The 14,454-nt window shown below is 45.6% G+C and overlaps 1 protein-coding gene across 1 annotated transcript in view; it reads right to left on the bottom strand.

Moving 5' to 3' along the window:
* The window catches only part of LOC142579633 (O-methyltransferase MdmC-like), a 48,854-nt gene that overhangs the window by 19,110 nt on the left and 15,290 nt on the right, over positions 1-14,454 (bottom strand). The window lies entirely within an intron of this gene.

The following is a 14,454-nucleotide window of genomic DNA, read 5'->3' as shown; positions in this document are numbered from 1 at the left end:
CGAGCTCGAAACGAGACGGCGGTGGTAAACATTGCGACATAAATAGCGACTCTCGACGCTTTTGCCAAGTTCGCAGCGTGGCGGCGTTGCTTCCGCGCGCGGAGGCGTACGCCGAAGCCATGGCCGCTATCGCAGATGGCTGTGTGCAGTGGTTTCCACGGTAACCTGGCGGCGGCAGCTGCATTTTGTCGTTTACGATAGTGGCGCAAGCTCGCTGTCCCTTTGATCTGACCCGGAACAAGTGCCTCGAGTGACACATATGTGGCTTGGCGGTTGATCCGGTTTAGATTGTCGCTAGAAGCCACAGGCACAAATATAATTGTGAGGTCTGATGGCTTTCGCGTCGGGATCAACGCCCGTAAGAACATCCTCGCTATAGATGTCACAGACCTCAGCGCGCTAGGCATTCTGAGCAACATCATGGTTCTGGACAGCATCAACGTGCGCTGCTATAAACAAGACGATCATGACTCTACGTCCGGCGTTGTGTATGACATCGATAATTCCATAAGTGATGCTGACCTGCATGTACTCATCAAGCCGGCGACAGAGAGAATTGCCATATTGCAAGCCTGTCGCCTGGGAAACTCGCAGTGTGTGAAGTTAACTTTCAAAGGAGACAGCCTACGTGTCAGGATTGGGGGCTCAATCCCATCGCTCGTGATCCCTTGTCAAGATTGGAGTCAGGCATGAATTCGAAGGTAGCTGGCCCATGCCGTCGTCCAACTTGTCCACGCTGAGGACATTGATGAAGGGAAGGACTGCTTCTCATCGAGAACGAGGAATATGGGTTTATTTACAGTATTTATATCAGTCTAACATGACTGTTTGAGAAAGTACATCAGTCTAACATGACTGCTTGAGAGAGAGTCTCAGTCTAACATGACTGCTTAAGAAAGTGTGTCGAGCATCCGCACAACAGCAGTTTTTAAACACTCGGTCCTCCCGCGATACAAGGTGACGCGAACGTTCGTTTAGTCATCGCAAACTAGCCGCCTCTCCGCAGGAAGGTTTACACACACACATGCACACACACACGTGTTCACGGTCCGAAACTGACACCAAAGGAATTTCGTAGAACTCGGAGCCATTCCGGGTAGCGCGTTGTCTTGCGTCTTGGTCGGTGCGTGGGAAGGAGCCTCCGTCGGCGTTTCGCGGCAGCCCCCCGCCCGTAGGAGATTAGGTCCGCGTTGTCGAGTTGCGCACAAAGCCTGCTTCGTCGAACTCATTCAGTCACAACGCATCCTAGCTCAAACGAAGGAGAGTGGAGGATGCGCGTATTGACACCGACACAAAGTCGACTTAGCCACGCCGTGGCTAGAGGTTGGCGGCGGCATTCCAAGATGAGGTTGCCACCGCTGGCGTAACTGGCTGGCAAACTTGCACTGCAGCTGGCCGTTCTTAACAACCGTCACACGTCAAGGTCGGTCACTTCCGACACATAGTACGGCCTTTTGTGCCAAAGCCGCTTCAGTGCAGGAAATGTCAAAGGCTAGGGCACGTTAGTGCGGTTTGCACAAATGCTGCCGTGCGCTCACGATGCTCTGGGTCGCACAGCTCCGACGCCTGTCGTGTAGAAAACCAAAAGTGCGTCAATTGTCAAGGCTGTCACGACGCAACTTCAAAGAAATGTCCACATGTGAAAAATGAGGCGAAAGTGTTGAGGCAAATGGTCAGGGATGGTTCCTCGCACAGGGAGGCTGCCACTAAGGTGCGACGTCGACGTTCACGTCGCCGGAGATCTAGGAAACCCACTGCTACTGCTAAGGATGCATCGCGTCCACTGACAGTCCACAAACTTCCACATACAACTAGCAATAGTAGCAATGAGGATCCTAAGCAGAAAGTCTCCAATAGCATCGCCTCATGCGAGGAGTGGCCGCCGTTGCCACGGCTAGATCCCCCAGCGGAACGACAAGATGTAGCACGCTCGCCGAATCATGCTTCACCTTCTGGCAGCAGCCAAGACGACGACAAACATGTTGTCGCCATGATAAGGGCCCTATGGACACGCTACGAGTACCACTGACCGCCATACACACTCCGGGGGCTCAAGGCGCACTTCAGATACTGGATGCCCTGAATCGGGTACTGTCCAGTCTTGAGAAGCACCATGGCTGCTCCTCTACACTCGTTCCTTAAAGAGGTCAAGGAAGCGTCTGTCTTTCAATGGAATGTCAGAGGCATTAAATCCCGCATTTCGGACTTTCGTCCGTTTGTTTTTAAGAATAAATTTCCAATAATCGTCATTTGTGAACTAAACATTGAGAGCGCCATCCGCCTATCAGGATATGAAGCTTTCATGTCTGCCACCTGTAGCGATCGCAGCAAAGTCATCGTTTATATCAGATGCGATTTCACGCATGTTTTACACCCAGTGGCACCTGATGACGACAATCAATACGTATGTGTGTTTATAAAATGCAAGAATGTCGCACTCACGCTCGTAGGTGCCTACATTTCACCTTCGAGTCGATTTGACAACGCAAGACTAAGTGCAATTTTAACAACGACACCTGGACCATGGATTATTACCGGCGACTTCAATGCGCATCATCCGCTATGGGGAAGCTTAAAGATGGATTGTCGAGGAAGACGTGTACTATCCTTCGCGTCGGACCATGAGCTCTGCTGCCTAAATGATGGCAGTCCCACTTTTCAGCGGGGATTGACATGCAGCAGCTACCTGGACTTATTTTTTGTTTCAAAATGCCTCAGTGCCAGTGTGAAATGGTTTACGAACAACGAAACGCATGGTAGTGACCACATTCCAACATATGTTAAAATCGACGGCATACGCAAGTCACACTCTACAAGAGTTCCTCATCACATTGACTGGCCTAAATACACCTTGCTCATGGAGAAGAATTGCCAAGAGATACAGGACTGTCAACCTGGCAACATCGAGAAGCTAATTAACGCCGCTGCTCAAGAAGCCGCAAGAGCTTTTAGGCCTATTCCTAAGTTTTCTGAATTTGAAGCAGAATTGGAGCGGCTTCGAGCAATCCGCCGTCGCGCGGAACGAAGGTACAGGCGCACCAAGTCCATCTACGACCTAAGAGAAGCGAGACGCATACAGAACAAGATCCAGCGTCGGATCAACTCCCTGCAGTCTCTAAGATGGAAAACCTTCTGTGATTCCCTTGATCCGCTTAAACCCCTGTCACATATATGGAGAACGGTGCGTGGTCTTCGAACATCACCGCAACAGCGCCACTCCTTCAACTGCCTGGCTCTCTACCAAGGTCGCAGAGAGATTGACGTAGCGGAGGACTTCTGTTTCAAGGTTGCTGGTCTACCGCCATCGTTGGCTACACTTGATCCCCGTGATGTTCCAATCTCGCGGGATTCTCGTATGGACAATCTGTTTTCCATCGAGAAGTTGCAGGCGGCGTTGGCAGCGTGCAGACCACGACCTACCTTATACAGTAGGTCGTGGTGCAGACGTTCCTCATCGCCTGGGCCTGACGGGGTGACATATGCAGCTCTTGGAACCCTCGGTAAAACAGCCCGACTTGCTCTTCTGGAAGTGTACAATAATTCATGGCGTGAAGGAGTGGTTCCTGCTGCATGGAAGTCCAGCCGCCTTGTGCCTCTACTCAAACCAGGTAAATCACCCCTAGACGTGGCGTCTTATCGAGCCATTGCTTTGGCCAGTTGTCTAGGAAAGGTGATGGAGAGGATGGTGCTGACGCGTCTAGAATGGTATCTAGAACACTACAAGTTATACCCTGACGCTATGGCAGGCTTTCGACGTGGACGCTCTTCTGTAGATAACGTCATAGATCTCGTCTCGTCTGTACAGCACGAAGAAAAGCCTAAGGAGGCTGTCAGCGGCGATGTTCCTGGATGTTAAAGGCGCTTATGACAACGTAACCCATCGAGCCATCCTGGACGCCTTGGGCGATGTCGGCCTAGGCGGCCTTGTTTTTCGACGGATAGTCAGCTCCTTGAAGGACAGGTCATTCTTTGTGCAAACAGAGGACGGCGCGTCATCACAACACAACACCTACCGTGGCGTACCACAAGGCGGAGTCTTGAGCTCCACTCTATTTAACCTCGTGCTCATCGACCTGGTTCATACCCTACCGCAATCCATCCATGTGTCGATCTATGCAGACGATATATGCATTTGGTCATCAGGAGCGACGCGTCCCCAAGTGCGCGCCAGACTTCAAAAAGTGGCCACACTAATCTCAGGTTATGGTCGCTTTCACGCGCAAAGCAATGAAACCGTACGTTGTAAGAATTAATGGACAGCCCATTGCCTACGAGAAGACGCACCGCTTTCTAGGAGTGATAATAAATCGAGACCTCTCCTGGATTCCTCATATCTCCTACCTAAATAGAAAATTAGTCATGATAACCCACGTGCTCAGATTTCTTGCGGGAAAGTCATGGGGTGCGTCTGTGAGTGCGATGCTCCAACTCTATAACGCACTGTTCCTCGGTCTCCTGCGCTATAGCTTACCTGTACTGGGTGGGACCGGCAAGATCAACCTCCGTGCCCTCCAGTCTGTACAAGCTCAAGCTCTGAGAATTTGCCTTGGTCTTCCACGATGTGCATCGACGGCAGCAACAACAGCCATCGCGAATGACCGCCCCATCGATAAGTATATTCAAGTCGACGCTTTAAGGATGCATATCAGGCACTTCGCCCGACTTCCATCTCATCATCTCGCCTCCCTTCCTGCCGCTCGACCTCGTTCAGCGTTTAGCAAGATTATTGCCGCCAATCATGGAACTTTACCGTCGAGCTTCACGCCTGCAGCACGACCATCTCTACCACTGTGGTGCCTCCATCCACTCCAGGCTCTTCTTGTTATTCCCGGTATCAAAAAGAAAACGGAGATGTCATCTTTCGCCCTCAAACAAACCGTGCTTTCATTCCTACATGACAAGCACAAAGAACGCATCCACGTTTACACGGATGGTTCTGGTCGTCTAACAGTTCAGCTGGAGCAGTGGTAATTCCCGCAGAGTCTGTCACCCTCAAGTTCAAAACGTCTCACATTACATCTTCGACAGCTGCAGCACTCGCAGCTATTCGTGCTGTTCTGGAGTTTATTGGTCACAAATCATCACATTCATGGTCCATCTTATGTGACTCGAAGGCAGGTCTCCAGTCTCTGATGTCCATTTTCAATCAGGGACCAAATGAGCAACTAGTCGCAGACATCCGACTACTTCGCCATCACGCAATAAACAACGGGCACAACATCATCTACCAGTGGATACCAGGTCACTGCGGAATTTCGGGAAACGACAGTGTGGATGACGCGGCCCGGTCGGCCCATGGTGGTGCCCAGATTATACCCATACCACTGTCAAGAACAGATGCTGCCACAAGTCTTCGCTCCCTCGCACGCGAGCTTACGCTAACTCAGTGGAACACAAGTGAATGCACGAACACACGTCTTCACATATTGGATCCAAGTTTGCAACTCCGTCTTCCACCAGGGTTGCCACGAGCGGAAGCAACACTTTTGTGCCGCCTGTGGCTCGGCGTGGCATTCACGAACTCCTATTCATTCCGCATGGGAATGGCCGACAGCCCTACATGCGATACCTGCGGCTGCGAGGAGACGATTGTGCACCTATTTTGTGACTGTCCCTGTTACAAAGTGCCAAGGACAGTGCTCGTGACCGCGCTCGAAAAACTGGACAATCGTCCCTTTACAGAGGAAAAAGCTCTAGGACACTGGTCCAGACGGACTTCGGCACTCAAGGCCTTAAGGGCTTTGCTGAAGTTTTTAAGGACATACGAATTGTGCGAACGTCTTGGAGTGTTGTAGCGCGTAGTATCGCGTTCCTGTGTGAATTTCCCGATTTCGTTTTTTTCCTCTTCTTCTTCTTTCTCCTTTTATTCCCATTGCCCCTTTCCCCGGCACAGGGTAGCCAGCCGGTACTTACACTGGCTAACCTCCCTGTTTTTCCTCCCCTTTGTCTCCTCCTCCCTCCCTCGCTGTCCCTTCGCTCCGCCTGACGAAGCAACAATACCGCTCCATCAACACAATCTGCAAGCGATCGCCGACGATAAGCATCGTTTGAGGCAGGCCGCCCTCTGGTTCCAATTCTGGAGGACCAGGCGCTGTTCCTCGCAATTTGAACTACGCTGCAACAACAGGCCCCATGTTCCTACCCTACTCCAGTCCTCTGGATGTGCCGTCCGCACATCCAGAGGAATGGAGGGTGTTTCAGCGAACAGGGTGTTTCAGCGAACACTTTAGAAAATTCTTAGAGGTTGCCTGTGGCAGGCGGCACAATTCTAGTTCATGAGCTGGTCTATACTCGGAAGAGGCAGACATTACTCGCACAAAAAATTCAAATGTATAATCGACTAGTTAACAAAAATTCACTATTTATATTTTTAACTACCTACCTTATGGCCGATATTGCAATGACCGAATTCTAGCCGCGGAGTTCGCAAGGCTGATCCACTTGGAATGAGTTCTCGGGATGACGCCAGTTTCGAGATATAAACTCCCCAACTTTGCGGAGAAATGCATTGGCGTTCCAGTTACTTTCTTACCAAAACGTCGCTTCATGCATTGAAGCACAAAAAGTTCGGGAATTAATATCTCGAAACTGGTGTCATCCTGAAAATTCGTTCCAAGTGGATCCACTTTGCGAACTCAACGGCTAGAATTTGTAAATTGTAATACGGGCCTTAAGATAATTAGTTAGAACATTATTATTGATTTTTTATTAATTAGACGATTATGCATTTAAATTTTTTGCGCAAGCAATGTCCGCCTTTTCGAGTAGACCAGCTCATGAACTAGAATTTTTCTATCTGCTACAGGCAACCTTTAAAAAAACTTGAAAGTGTTCGCTGAAACGTCCGGTATATGAACATCGAAGAATATTGCATCTTTATTTATTTATTTATTTATTTATTTATTTATTTATTTATTTATTTACTTATTTATTTATGCAATAGTGTCAATCCCGTTAGGGATCGTAACAGAAAGGGCATTCAAAAAAGTACAGTGACATAGAAACATGACAATGATAACGGTTTAGAAATACACATTATTACACAGAATAAACTTATACATCAGCAGGAGTAAAACATATGTAATCAGGTTCACGCTGCAAGATTTGGGTTGGACAGAAAATTATGTTAAAAGGCAAAACAAAGGTAGTAAAAAAGTGATACTGACAGTAAACAAAAATAATTACTGAGATGCAAGTAGATCGTTTTCAACAAACGCCATAAAAGTAGTTAGTGATGAACTATTAACAGAGCCCACGTTCAAAGCATTCCAATCGCGTATAGTCTGTGGAAAGAATGAATACCTGAAAATGTCAGTATGGAATGAATACTCGTTTAGTGTGTGTGGGGGGTTATGGCACGTTTTCCTCGTTTGAGATTTCGTTATGTATCGTGAGGTATCCAGATTTAATTGATTATTTATGAGTTGGTAAATGGTTTTAAGGCGCGCTAGTTTTGCTCTGTTTTGGAGGGTTAGCATCCCGGCTTGTTTGAGTAGTTCTGTCGGTGAGTCTGCTAGCCTGTGTTTGTTAAAAATGTATCTGAGCGCCTTTCGCTGAACCCCTTCAAGTTTTTTAATCAGCTTGTTAGTGAAAGGAAACCAAACTACATTTGCATACTCTAGTACGGGTCTGACAAATGTTTTATATGCTAGTAACTTTATATTAGATGGTGCTAGTCTGAGGTGTCTATTAAGGAAAAATAACTGTTTTAGTGCGGTTTCCGTGACTTTGTAAACGTGAGCATCCCATCTGAGGTCAGAGGTTAGTAATATTCCTAAGTATTTGTATTCACAGACCGAAGCAAGAGGAATGCTGTTTAATGTGTACTGAAAGAGTGATGTGTGTTTCTTCCTAGTTACAGATAATACAACCGATTTGTTAACGTTAATAGTCATCTGCCAATCTTCACACTATTTGGTTACTGCTGCTATGGCGTTATTTAAAGCTGTATGGTCGACGACAGAGTTAATTTCCTGATATAGCATGCAGTCATCGGCAGAAAGTCTAATGTTGTTAAAGATGCTAGCAGGAAGGTCGTTTATAAAAATTCGGAATAACACTGGGGCTAAGACGCTTCCTTGTGGTACACCTGATGTGACATCAGCTGTTACGGATTTCTCGTTGTTAATTTCGACAAACTGAGTACGGTTAGTGAGGTAATCAGTAATCCAGTCTAAAATTGGGCCAGTTCCTAAAGTTGGTTCAAGCTTCCTAATAAGTTTTGGGTGTGGCACACCGTCGAAGGCTTTCAAAAAGTCTAGGAAAATAAGGTCAATTTGTTTCTGCTGATCAATAGAGGTGGTTACGTCATGCACGAGTTCAATTAGTTGGGTAACGGTAGAAAGTCCCTTTCGAAAGCCATGCTGGAAAGGTGTTAGAATTTGGTTATCTTCTAGATAGGTTGTTATGTGCTTTAAGATGATGTGCTGAAGTAGCTTGCATATTGTGCTGGTTAGTGAGATTGGTCTGAAGTTTGAAGGATCTGATTTGCTTCCTGATTTATGTATTGGTGTTATTTTAGCTGTTTTCCATTCTTTAGGAAGGGTGCAGGATGACAGGGATTTGTTAAAGAGTATTACTAAAAACTTCGCAATCCACTCGGCATATCTGCGCAGGAATGTGTTAGAAATGTTATCAGGCCCCGATCCTTTTTTAGTGTCTAAATTTAGTAGTAGGTTTAAGACTCCAGCTTCAGTCACAGTAAGGGGCCCAAGTTGCTTGCCGGTGCAGGGGCTATTGCGTGGTGCATTCCTTTCGTCTGTAGTGAAAATGAAACAAAAGTAATTATTAAGTGTGGTTGCAGTATTTCGATTTTCCTCCGAGGACGGATGGCTTTCATTATGTACTTTAGAATTTAAGCAACGCCAGAACTTTTGGGGCGAATCTTTTAGGAAGTTTGTTAGCGTATTTGAAAAATAGAAACTTTTAGCTATTTTGATTTTAGATGTTAAATCGTTAGTGGCTAATGTTAATTTTTCGGCTGTTCCTTCTGATGGATGGCGTCATTGCGTTTTTTTTTTCAGTCGTCGGACCTTCCGTTTGGCATGAATTACAGTTCGAGTAATCCAAGGATTATTTTTTCGCGTTATTTTAGTCTTAGTAGGAACGAAATTAGTAATGCAATATGATAGAATATTTTTAAACTTACGCCATAGGATTTTCATATCGGTATTAGCGTCATCTGAGAGTTGACGGAACAATGATAGCTCTTCAGATAATGTGCCAAGTATGCTAGTGTCGTCAGCTCGGCTGTAGTCAGGATATGTTAATTGTTGATCGGGAAGAGGGCGTAGTGTAATGAAACGGGACAGAACACATTATTAGTTTGTGGTCAGACAGACCTTCAAGTACTTCTACATTCGCGTCATGATAAGGGAAATGATTGCTCAGGAAGACTAAATCTAAAATGTTAGAGCTAGTTCCTTTTACACGTTTAGGTTCTGTTACGATCTGTGTGAGGTTGAAAGTAAGCATCATATCGAAAATAACTTCCGCGCAAGGTGAATGATGTTGCAGTGTACTCCAGTCGATGTCAGGAAGATTGAAGTCCCCCAGAAGTATTAGTCTGGTGCTCTTAACATGACGTTGTATATAAGTACATAATGATTGAAATATGTCTGAATCAGAACAAGGACTGAGATAAACGCATCCAATAATGATATCGCTACTAGAAAAACAGAGCTTGCAAAAAATTGCTTCCAGCCCTTCAACTTCAGGCATTGTAAGGAAAGTGACTTAATCTTTTATTAACAAAGCCACGCCTCCACTACGTGTAGGTCGGTCCTTACGAATTATAGCGTAGTTTGGGGGAGTTATTTCAAAATTGTTAATGTCTTTTGTTAGCCAGGTTTCTGTAATGGCTAGGAAGTCCAGCTCGAATACCACTAGTAATTATTCCAGGTGACCGAGCTTGTTGACAATGCTACGCGCATTTATATTCATGAAAGTTATTTGGGACGTTGCTGGCGGCGTGGGCGAAGGGTTCGTGCTTCTGTGTCCTGGTTTTTTGTTTTGTTTGAAGCACGTGTAACAACGCACACGTCTTTTTTTACATCGTCCCAAAAATATAGCTCCCCGTTTATCTTTAGTTTGTCGTAAACCAGAGAGACTTTATCGCCGGAATTTTTTTCTTTTTTTTGGTTTGCCGTATTTTCATAAGTTTCTTCTAATGTCGCGAACGCGGGGTGAAAAATCTTCATTGATGGCAAACGCAGTTCCCTTTAGTTTGTGACAATTTCACAAAATTTTCGCTTTGTCCCTGAGATCTAGAATCTTCAGTATTATTGGCCTTGTTTTGTTTTCTTCCGGTCTACCTAATCTGTGAATCCGTTCGATCGCGACTCCATCCAATTTCAAGGAATATTTGACAACCTTTTTATTCACAGTGCGCTCCAGCGACTCGTTATTTTCATCTTCTTCTTCTGACATACCATAGACTATGAGATTCGACCTTCTGGAGCGATTCTCGAGGTCGTCTAGCCTTAGTTCCAAGGATGACACCACCTGCTGTAAATTGCTTACCTGTTCCGTACATGAGGAAAGCTTGTCTTCTAGGAAAGTTAAGTGCTCCATTTTTTTATCGATTGCTGTTAGCCGTTCTTCTTTAATTACTTTTATGTCCTCTGCAATCTGTTGCAGCTGTCGTGAAAGTTCCGCCATATCGGGTCCAGGGTTAGTTTGCAACACGCGGCTTCATGCTCGATTATAACAAATACAGCTGGCCTAAAGCACTCGACTGAATGAGTACGCCGCACAATTGCTTCAAGAACTCTTGTTGGGCCAAATTGAATCGTTAGTTTCCTGCATACGTAAAAGCTAAAGCAACGCGGCTATCCTCGAACAAGCCCAGAGCCAAACAACGTACGTTTGCGCGTGGCGATTTTGTCCTAGGTGTAGATGTAGATTCTTATGATCTACCAGCACGTACACACTCTGGGGGACCGGCCAAGAATCGGGTATGTTATGGTAAAGTGCAGAATAAGTCAATATTTTATAACAGGTAAGCTATAATCGAAAGATAAAGATTGTAGCGCCCGCACGATTTTATGAGTGAGAATTCTAGCGTAACCATAAAGTAAAAACAATTCAAGTCCAATTTTGGTGAAAGAAAAGGAGTGCTCTCGACACTTACCCGACAGAAAGAAGAAGCAGAACGCAATGGAGATTATTCCGCAGGTAGATTCTTTAATATATCTGGGAATGATTTACACCGAAAAGCTTAATTGGCCGACACACATAGAATACATCGCATCTAAAGGAGCACGCGCTGTTGGTTTATTACGAAGAGTCTGCAGCAGTCGTTTTGGAATGCGCAGGGAGACCTTGCTGATGATTTATTGTATGTATGTCCGCCCCATTCTAGAGTTTGGATGCGTGTTATTTTCAGGAGGCCCTACGTATAAGTTACGTCCTCTGGTTCTTTTAGAACGCGAATCACTACGTCTGTGTCTCGGCCTTCCAAAATTTGTAGCCAATAATATTTTATAACATGAAACTCACCTGCCTTCTCTTCAAACTCGATTTCGTATACTGACAGTCCAAACATTTCTAAACACCTATGCTTCTCCCCAGAGACGCCCCTGCTATATTTTTATTCGAGAACCAACTGCATTCTTTGAGAATCAATGGCCCAGACTGCATTGTCCCCAGGTAGTTTTTGTGTAGAAGCTATTAGAGCCATTACAAATATCAATCCGTGATGTGGCTTTTCAAAATTTACATACTTCGACAGTAAGTGTTGAATTTGGCGATATCATCATCATCATCATCATCAGCCTAGTTACGCCCACTGCAGGGCAAAGGCCTCTCCCATACTTCTCCAACTACCCCTGTCATGTACTAATTGTGGCCATGTTGTCCCTGCAAACATCTTAATTTCATCCGCCCACCTAACTTTCTGCCGCCCCCTGCTACGCTTCCCTTCCCTTGGAATCCAGTCCGTAACCCTTAATGACTATCGGTTATCTTCCCTCCTCATTACATGTCCTGCCCATGCCCATTTCTTTTTCTTGATTTCAACTAAGATGTCGTTTACCCGCGTTTGTTACCTCACCCAATCTGCTCTTTTCTTATCCCTTAACGTTACACCCATCATTCTTCTTTCCATAGCTCGTTGCGTCGTCCTCAATTTCAGCAGAACCCTTTTCGTAAGCCTCCAGGTTTCTGCCCCATATGTGAGTACTGGTAACACACAGCTGTTATACACTTTCCTTTTGAGGGATAGTGGCAACCTGCTGTTCATGATTTGAGAATGCCTGCCAAACGCACCCCAGCCCATTCTTATTCTTCTGGTTATTTCAGTCTCATGATCCGGATCCGTGGTCACTACCTGCCCTAAGTAGATGTATTCCCTTACCACTTCCAGTGCTTCGCTACCTATCGTAAACTGCTGTTCTCTTCCGAGACTGTTAAACAATACTTTAGTTTTCTGCAAATTAATTTTCAGACCCACCCTTCTGCTTTGCCTCTCCAGGTCAGTGAGCATGCATTGCAATTGGTCTCCTGAGTTACTAAGCAAGGCAATATCATCAGCGAATCGCAAGTTGCTAAGGTATTCTCCATCAACTTTTATCCCCAATTCTTCCCACTCCAGGCCTCTGAATACCTCCTGTAAACATGCTGTGAATAGCATTGGAGATATCGTATCTCCCTGTCTGACGCCTTTCTTTATAGGGATTTTGTTACTTTCTTTGTGGAGGACTACGGTGGCTGTGGAGCCGCTATAGATATCTTCCAGTATTTTTACATATGGCTCATCTACACCCTGATTCCGTAATGCCTCCATGACTGCTGAGGTTTCGACTGAATCAAACGCTTTCTCGAAATCAATGAAAGCTATGTATAAGGGTTGGTTATATTCTGCACATTTCTCTATCACTTGATTGATAGTGTGAATATGGTCTATTGTTGAGTAGCCTTTACGGAATCCTGCCTGGTCCTTTGGTTGACAGAAGTCTAAGGTGTTCCTGATTCTATTTGCGATTACCTTAGTAAATACTTTGTAGGCAACGGACAGTAAGCTGATCGGTCTATAATTTTTCAAGTCTTTGGCGTCCCCTTTCTTATGGATTAGGATTATGTTAGCGTTCTTCCAAGATTCCGGTACGCTCGAGGTTATGAGGCATTGCGTATACAGGGTGGCCAGTTTCTCTAGAACAATCTGACCACCATCCTTCAACAAATCTGCTGTTACCTGATCCTCCCCAGCTGCCTTCCCCCTTTGCATAGCTCCTAAGGCTTTCTTTACTTCTTCTGGCGTTACCTGTGGGATTTCGAATTCCTCTAGGCTATTCTCTCTTCCACTATCGTCGTGGGTACCACTGGTACTGTATAAATCTCTATAGAACTCCTCAGCCACTTGAACTATCTCATCCATATTGGTAACGATATTGCCGGCTTTGTCTCTTAACGCACACGTTTGATTCTTGCCTATTCCTAGTTTCTTCTTCACTGTTTTTAGGCTTCCTCCGTTCCTAAGAGCCTGTTCAATTCTATCCATATTATAGTTTCTGATGTCCGCTGTCTTACGCTTGTTGATTAACTTAGAAAGTTCTGCCAGTTCTATTCTAGCTGTAGGGTTAGAGGCTTTCATACATTGGCGTTTCTTGATCAGATCTTTCGTCTCCTGCGATAGCTTACTGGTTTCCTGTATAACGGCGTTACCACCGACTTCTATTGCACACTCCTTAATGGTTCCCATGAGATAGTCGTTCATTGCTTCAACACTAAGGTCCTCTTCCTGAGTTAAAGCCGAATACCTAATCTGTAGCTTGATCCGGAATTCCTCTAGTTTCCCTCTTACCGCTAACTCATTGATTGGCTTCTTGTGTACCAGTTTCTTCCGTTCCCTCCTCAAGTCTAGGCTAATTCGAGTTCTTACCATCCTATGGTCACTGCAGCGTACCTTGCCGAGTACGTCTACATCTTGTATGATGCCAGGGTTCGCGCAGAGTATGAAGTCGATTTCATTTCTAGTCTCACCATTCGGGCTCCTCCACGTCCACTTTCGACTAACTCGCTTGCGGAAAAAGGTGTTCATTATCCGCATATTATTCTGTTCTGCAAACTCTACTAATAATTCTCCTCTGCTATTCCTAGAGCCTATGCCATATTCCCCCACTGACTTGTCTCCAGCCTGCTTCTTGCCTACCCTGGCATTGAAGTCGCCCATCAGTATAGTGTATTTTGTTTTGACTTTACCCATCGCCGATTCCACGTCTTCATAAAAGCTTTCGACTTCCTGGTCATCATGACTGCATGTAGGGGCATAGACTTGTACCACCTTCAATTTGTACCTCTTATTAAGCTTCACAACAAGACCTGCCACCCTCTCGTTAATGCTATAGAATTCCTGTATGTTACCAGCTATTTCCTTATTAATCAGGAATCCGACTCCTAGTTCTCGTCTCTCTGCTAAGCCCCGGTAACACAGTACATGCCCGCTTTTTAGCACTG

Source organism: Dermacentor variabilis, chromosome 4 (genome assembly GCF_050947875.1).
Source record: "Dermacentor variabilis isolate Ectoservices chromosome 4, ASM5094787v1, whole genome shotgun sequence".
In the NCBI taxonomy this organism is placed as follows: Eukaryota; Metazoa; Arthropoda; class Arachnida; order Ixodida; family Ixodidae; genus Dermacentor; species Dermacentor variabilis.
Note: the sequence above shows the minus strand (reverse complement) of the source record. Positions and strands in the feature narration are given on the sequence as shown.